The following is a 7297-nucleotide window of genomic DNA, read 5'->3' on the forward strand; positions in this document are numbered from 1 at the left end:
GGGGGGGGGGGGGAAATAAAGGCAAAGTGGTGCCTCTTAGGGCATTTGCACATGCACCATTTTGCGGGTCTATTCCCATGAAGCATTTGCAGAAGGCAGGATGGGAAATGGAGTACTGGCAGTCCTCAACTTAAAACTATTTGTTTAACAATCATTCAATCACTTACAATGGCACTGAAAAAAGTGACTTATGACTGGTCCTTGCGCTTACAACCGTCACAACATCTCCACGTGACCAAAATTAGGCTGCATGGCAACCAGCATATAATAACTATGGTTGCAGCATCCCAAGGTCATATGATCACCTTTTGAGACCTTTCAAGCTGGCTTCCAATAAACAAAGTCAATGGGGGAAGCTGGATTCGCTTAATGACCAAGTGATTGACTTAACAACTGCAGTGATTTGCTGAAGAACTTTGGCAATAGGTTGTAAAATTGAGCATGACTTACTTAACAACTGGGAAATTCTGATCCCAATTGTGGTTGTAAGTCAAGAACTGCCTGTATCCATAAGCCTCAAAAAGCAATTTTCAGATTAGAACGTTGAGCAGCAGCCAATATGAAACAGAATTGGCTGTGAAAGTCTGGCCCAAGACCAGGAATATTGCTGGGAAGAAACAACAGGAAAAACAGAAGAGGAAAGTGGAAAATGCTGATTTGTTCCTCTCCACCCTGAAATTCCACATATTATTTCAAAATAAACTATTCATCTGGAAGTGTCCAATATCCTGTTTCTAACCAAGCAAAAGGCATAAGGTTTTTTTTTTTTGTCTAAAGAGTTTAGTTTTTTTAATGTAAGGATTGTATGAGATTTCCTGGAAATATGATCATGGAAGCAAATGAAGGATTTGAGTGTGTGTGTGTGTGATTTGTCTTTGTATCAGAGGAATCATTTCAGTTCAGGGCACTTTTCTCCAAATCCCAGCAATTAGAATTCCATTTTGTCAATGATGCTGGAGAAATACTGTACCTCAATTAACCTCCTCTGTCAGTTGGATCTTATTGAAAATGGCTTTCAGTTTCTAAATATGAATGACAGCACCAGAATGTCTGGATGGCACAAGGTTACAACATATCTTCATGATGACATATTCAAGCCATACCTATCTCCTAAATTGTATATTAATTTCCCGTCTCTCCTTGACAAACCAGTCCTTCACATTATCATGCTTATTTGTCAGCAGGTAGTATTATTATATTTATTTGTTGCTTTGCTTAAATATACACAGTATCCCAAAGGTGTTTTTTTCAGGAGGCAACTGGACTTCCTTGTTTTTCTTTGAAGTCCTTTGGCTTCTCATCCAAGAAGCTTCTTCAGCTCTAACCGGATGGTGGGGAATGAAAGGATTTATATTCCTTGCAGACAGCTTCTCATTAGAAGCGAAACGTCTTCAAAGAAAAACAAGAAAGTCCAGTGGCCTCTTGAAAAAGCACCTTTGGGACAACCATGACTTGGATGACTGAGAATCTCCATAGACCAGGGGTAGGCAACCTTGGCTCTTTTATGACTCGTGGACTTCAACTTCCAGAATTCCTGAGCCAGCATGGCTCAGGAATTCTGGGAGTTGAAGTCCACGAGTCATAAAAGAGCCAAGGTTGCCTACCCCTGCCATAGATATATATACAGTATCCCGCACATCTTTTTTTCTAATTATTACTACACTGTGGCCTTTGATCTCATCACTAGCCCATGAACAAGAGAAGGACGAGTCACTATATCAAAGTTAAATTGCTGCTTTCTTTTTATTCTATCACAGACCAAAGGCAACTTCAAGGTACATAAAATTTGATAGGCTTTGCCAGTCTTAGCCAAGTGAAGCTGGAGGACTGCAGTGACTACAAACCAGAGGTTCTGTAGGGAAGGGTTCACACAAGCCTCACCCTAATTACACCTAACAAAAGGTGCAGGGCTTTGATTGTATGGTTGTGGTTGCTATTTTGACCCTCTATGGACAGAGTAATGGAGGCCAAGTGGAGACCACCACCTGTGGTAACACATTTCATGCTGGCTTAGTTTGCTGCCAAATTAAGGATAAATGGAATTCAGAATAATTTGGTGATACAGAAATTTCTCGGATGTAGGAACAAGTGAGCAGAGATTCAATTTCTTTCTAAAACTAAAAAGTGTGAATTTGAGCTGAGAAAAAAAATAGAAACCCACTCAAGAAATAATTAAGCAGCCTCTTTTCCACATTGTTTTCTTGCCTTTATAAATCTTTTCCTAATGTGCTTTGTATTAAAAAATGGTTAGATGGTGCTATTTAAATGTCATGAAGAATTAATCATTATTTGTAAAGATAAAACTGCTGTCATTAGCTGGCGAATGAGTATTTTATTTATTGATTCCACAAATTTATATGCTCCCCCAACTTACACATAAGTGACTCTGGGTGGCTTACAACATTAAAAATCACAACATTAAACCCATAGCCTCCTCTCCACGTGGCAGCAGCACACAATCAAATCAGCCACTTGATTGACTCTATCTCCATTTGTGGTCCCCAGTTCTGTGACAAAATCATGTCTTTATGACTGTTCGAAAAAATAACAGGGAGGGGACCAATCATATTTTGCAGGGAATGATGTTCCATACAGAAAGGGCCACCACTGAGAAGGCCCTTTTTCATGGTCTCACTAGATGTACATCTCTAATTGATAGGGCCCATAACATACCCTGCCTTCCTGGTCTGTTGTGCAGTTGGATGTAATAGGGGAGAGGTGGTCCTTCAAATAGCTCGTCCCCAAGCCATCCAGGTACTATTTCATTTTCAATTTCAGGCACCTTCTTTATGTACTTTACTATGGCTCATCTTTGCTTGATTAAGTTATAGAAAAGATAACAGGCAGTGCTGGGAAAATCTACCAACTAAATACTTTGAATAAACTTATTTACCTCTGACAGTCATGAGGCCTTCTGAAGAGCAATTTTGTTTAGACCAGAATATACAATCTTTGGAGTCAATGCTAGTAAATTCTCTTCTTTTGTACATTTGGACAATGGAGCACATTTGCCACTGAGCCTGTAAATATACACGTGCAACCTATTTACACACCCATTCATGCACATGCCTAGATATTGATGCCTTCACACAACCCGGGCACTCATATCAACATAAAAAACACAGAAACATAGAACAATTAAATTCAGGACTATAACACCAAACTTTGAGAAACATTCTATAGGAGGACACGTTCAACTCATCAAGTAGAATTTCTAAAAACAAGGCTTTTTTATCTGAGAAAATTTTCAGATAATCTATTTAGTTAGTTACAATCTCCCTCAAATAAGCATTTTCATGAGGGAGATAAGGTTGTGTTTTTAAGCAATCTATTCAGATTAATGAGATTTTAAAATAAAATATCACACTACTGTGAATCAAACCACGGTGGATCAAAAGACAATTGTTGGTTTATTTTTGGTCAGATAATGTTCTGATGTTTGAGAAGTGTGGCTTTAGATATGTTTGATTTATTTTTATTGGCTATTATTTTGAGCCTTTGTTGGTGGTTTACATATTTATTTAAACATTTTAAATGTCAAATGTTTAAATTTGTTGGACAGCAAACAAGAGTTAAAAAACAAATCATTCTAACCCCTTTCAATCACTATGTCAGTCATGTGAAAGTTTATACCCATATTGGGATTGTAGACTCATACATCTGGACTAAATCCAGTTTCCAGCACTTGCCAAAATTATTTTTTGCTGGTTTATATTCCCAGTATTGTTCTGGACACATCCCATAAACCAGTTGGCCGTAGTTTCTGCTCAGTGTGAACTGCCAGAACCATGTCAAGCCATTCTTAATTGTTTTGTAAATACATAATCACCGGATGGTATCCAGATGTAAGTAAGATATAACCATTTGATATACTGTTTGCAAAAAAACCCCCTATTATACGCACATAGACACACCCATATGCAGTACATGCAATGTTATTTTTCTGCATGAACTTTCTGCATTACACGTAGAAGGGATATGTGCCATGGTGGGTGTCCCTACAGTGCTGTGGGATAAACAAATGTCTTGAAAAGGTAAGCTGATTAATGCTGCATGCTCCAGAGAAAGAGGTAAGTGTTGTAATTTTGCCATGCTTTCTGTGGACTTATAGGACAGGATAGCTTCCTATTGGTGTGAATTCCCCTCCCCTCCCCTCCAGAAGCTAAGATGCCCAGTGTCCTAGCTTCTTCCTTCTTGCCGTTTTCTGCCAAAGTAGGGGACGTTTTGCTGCTTTTGTTAGGGACAATGAAGATTAGGGATATGAACAAGGACTGACTGATTCCTTTTCTTGGAATTGCTCTTCCATTGGCTGGCTAGAGGAACTGCGGGCCACTGGAGGGAGTGCTGGAGTGTGCAGAGGCGAAGGGGAGGATAATTGCTGGACACAAAAGATGTTTTGGGTTTGTGTGTATGAGAGAGAGAGAGAGAGAGAGAGAGAAAGAGGGAGGGAGGGAGGGAGGGAAGGAGTGTGAACCAGTAGATATGTGGAAGTGCGTAAGCATTAACTCAAATCCATGCTGATTTATTCCATTCTCTCTTTTAAAATCAAACGGGGAAGGAAGATAGGGTCAGGAATGATTGTTGTCTAACATTTATCAAGAATTGTTGACACTGAAGTTTAAAAACTGAAGCAAACATTGTATTTGCTTGCATTCACATTTTCTGCATGCTACTCTGTACCAGGGGTAGGCAACCTTGGCTCTTTTATGACTCGTGGACTTCAACTCCCAGAATTCCTGAGCCAGGAATTCTGATAGTTGAAGTCCACGAGTCATAAAAGAGCCAAGGTTGCCTATCCCTGCGTAGGAGAAGGGTAAGCTGCAAAGTGGCTTGGAGCAGCCCTGAACATTATTCTTTGAAAGCTCTCACTATGCAGAGGGGCAACTTTTGTTGGCTGGTGTCATCAAGTGGTAAGGCTACAGGGAGTGAGATGCGACTTCAAAATGGGCAGAGTGAGGCTGAGTATAGTCAGGCCCAGAGTTTTTGGGATTTTTCCACTGTTATTTTAGGAGGAATATTGGGAAAACACTATCTTCTCAAAACTATATTAAACCCATTTAAAATTTATATAACTTTTTACCTCAAAATGCCTCAAAATGGTCATAAACTGGACTTTGGAATTTTAGTCCAAAGCTATAGGCCTGTACGCATGATTGGCATTTAAGGGACACCCCAGAAATATAATATAGGTAGACCTCAACTTACAAACATTTGTTTAGTGACAATTCTAAATTACAACAGCACTGTAAAAAGTGACTTATGACCAGTTTTCACATTTAGGACTGTTGCAGCACCCCCATGGCCACGTGACCAAAACGTGAGCATTTGGCAACTGGCATGTATTTATGACGGTTGCACTGTCCTGGAATCATGTGATCACTATTTGCAATCTTCTGATAAGCAAAGTCAATGGGAGAAAGCCGGATTCATTTAATGACTATGCTACTAATTTAACAACTTCAGTGATTCGCTTAACAACTGTGGCAAAAAATGGTTGTAAAATAGGGTGCAACTCACTTAACAACTTCTTTGCTTCGCAGCAGAAATTTTGGGTTCAATTGTGGCCATAATTCAAGGACTATCTGTATGGGCCAAAGAACATCAGTTCACAGGGCAAACTAGGATTGGGATATTGAGGTAAACAGATTTGTGATAGATTCAGGGTTGCAGTTGCTGAAATTGCATACAATTTTTTTCTTAAATTATTTGAAAACCTCTGGAAATAATGGACATGAATGAATCCTATTTATGAGGGTGAACAGGCCATATGGACAGTTAACACTGCTTATAACTTTGCTTATGGTGCTGTTTATGTTTTTATGAAGGTTTCAGAGCTTTCATGGTCAACCATACAATTTAAGCTTCATTTCAAATATCTGCAGTGTTTGCCAAGTGATTTGTTGTTTTTTCTTTAATTCGTTCTATCATTTGAGAAGGACTTTGTCTAATATATACATAATTATAATGGCATAAGATACGGGCTGAATAAATACAAAGAAAATAATGGTGTCCTGCTGTGCTGAATGCCACTAAATATTTGTTGTAAACATTATTGTAATGTATCATTTGTCAAGATGTCCTTTCCTTCCAGAAAAAGGTTCTTGTTGATTTTGCAGCATTAAATTTTTTAACAAGAATTTGTAGCATATATGCAATGGTGTAATATTTAGATTCCATATGAATATTTTGTAAACCAAGCAAGTGTTTGAAGCTGGTGAAATAATTAGAGTGATATTAGATTATTTCCATTATTATTAAGCTATTCAAAGGTTATTTGTTTGGTAAAAGATTGATTGAGCATCATGTTGAGGTAGTTAGACCTTAATGCAACAAATAGTCTTATCTCTCCATTCATGCCTCTTTTGTTTTGCTCTGTCAACACTAATTTATTTTCATTAGAATCCGATCTAACTACTGAAGTGTATTACTCTGTTCTGTGCTGTGTACTATTGCTGATAAGCTGCTCATTCTCGTCTTATTGCCTATTCAGATTTGTCCTTTTTCTTTTGTTGCATTACGGTTGGTTAAGTTTTATTTGTGACCATGGAATCAGAACTATTATCAGGGATATAATGATTGTCTTGAACAAATTTTGCCAGTACAAAGGTAGGCAAATATTTGGGACATGGGCAAATATTGAAAGATTATTGTGGGTAGTTCACAAAGTGGGTCACTTGTGAGGGAGGCTTCTAACTGCACACAAAGTATCTGTCACGGTGAGCCCAAGTACCGGTAGTCATAGAACAAGGAAATAGATGACATGGCCTCCCATCACTCCTTACCAGCCTGGTTTACCTTTGCACCTTTTTCTGAAGTGACTGAGCAGGTTTCCAAATAGAGAATAGGGTGCAGTACAGATTCTATGGGTGGTCTTCTCTTGTGTATCTGTTGTTATTGTTTAATTAACAGAATGTAGGGCATATAAAAGCAGGTGGGGGCAGGAAGGCCAACAGAAGGCAACAGAAACATGTAAGGCCATCTTTGTGTCTCCTGGCATCATGTTACCTATCCCTACTACAGGACATTATTAAAGCACATGTCCATTACCTTTTTATGCCATATTTGTATTTGATTGCCTGCAAATGGAGAGTTGGTCAAAAATAGCAAATGCTCACTTGTTTTGGAGACTGATGGTGGTTACTTTCATTTAGTTCTTTAGTTCTGTGCCTATCTTTTCTATATTTATTATCAACTGTAAAACATGGACCAGTAATTGTCTGTGTTTCCATGCTACTACACAGTTTCTCTGGGGTAAGTGAACATTTCAATTTAAATGGACAATCCATCAACAAGTTCC

This window comes from Protobothrops mucrosquamatus, unplaced genomic scaffold, assembly GCF_001527695.2.
Source record: "Protobothrops mucrosquamatus isolate PMUCROS unplaced genomic scaffold, P.Mucros_1.0 scaffold585, whole genome shotgun sequence".
NCBI lineage: Eukaryota > Metazoa > Chordata > Lepidosauria > Squamata > Viperidae > Protobothrops > Protobothrops mucrosquamatus.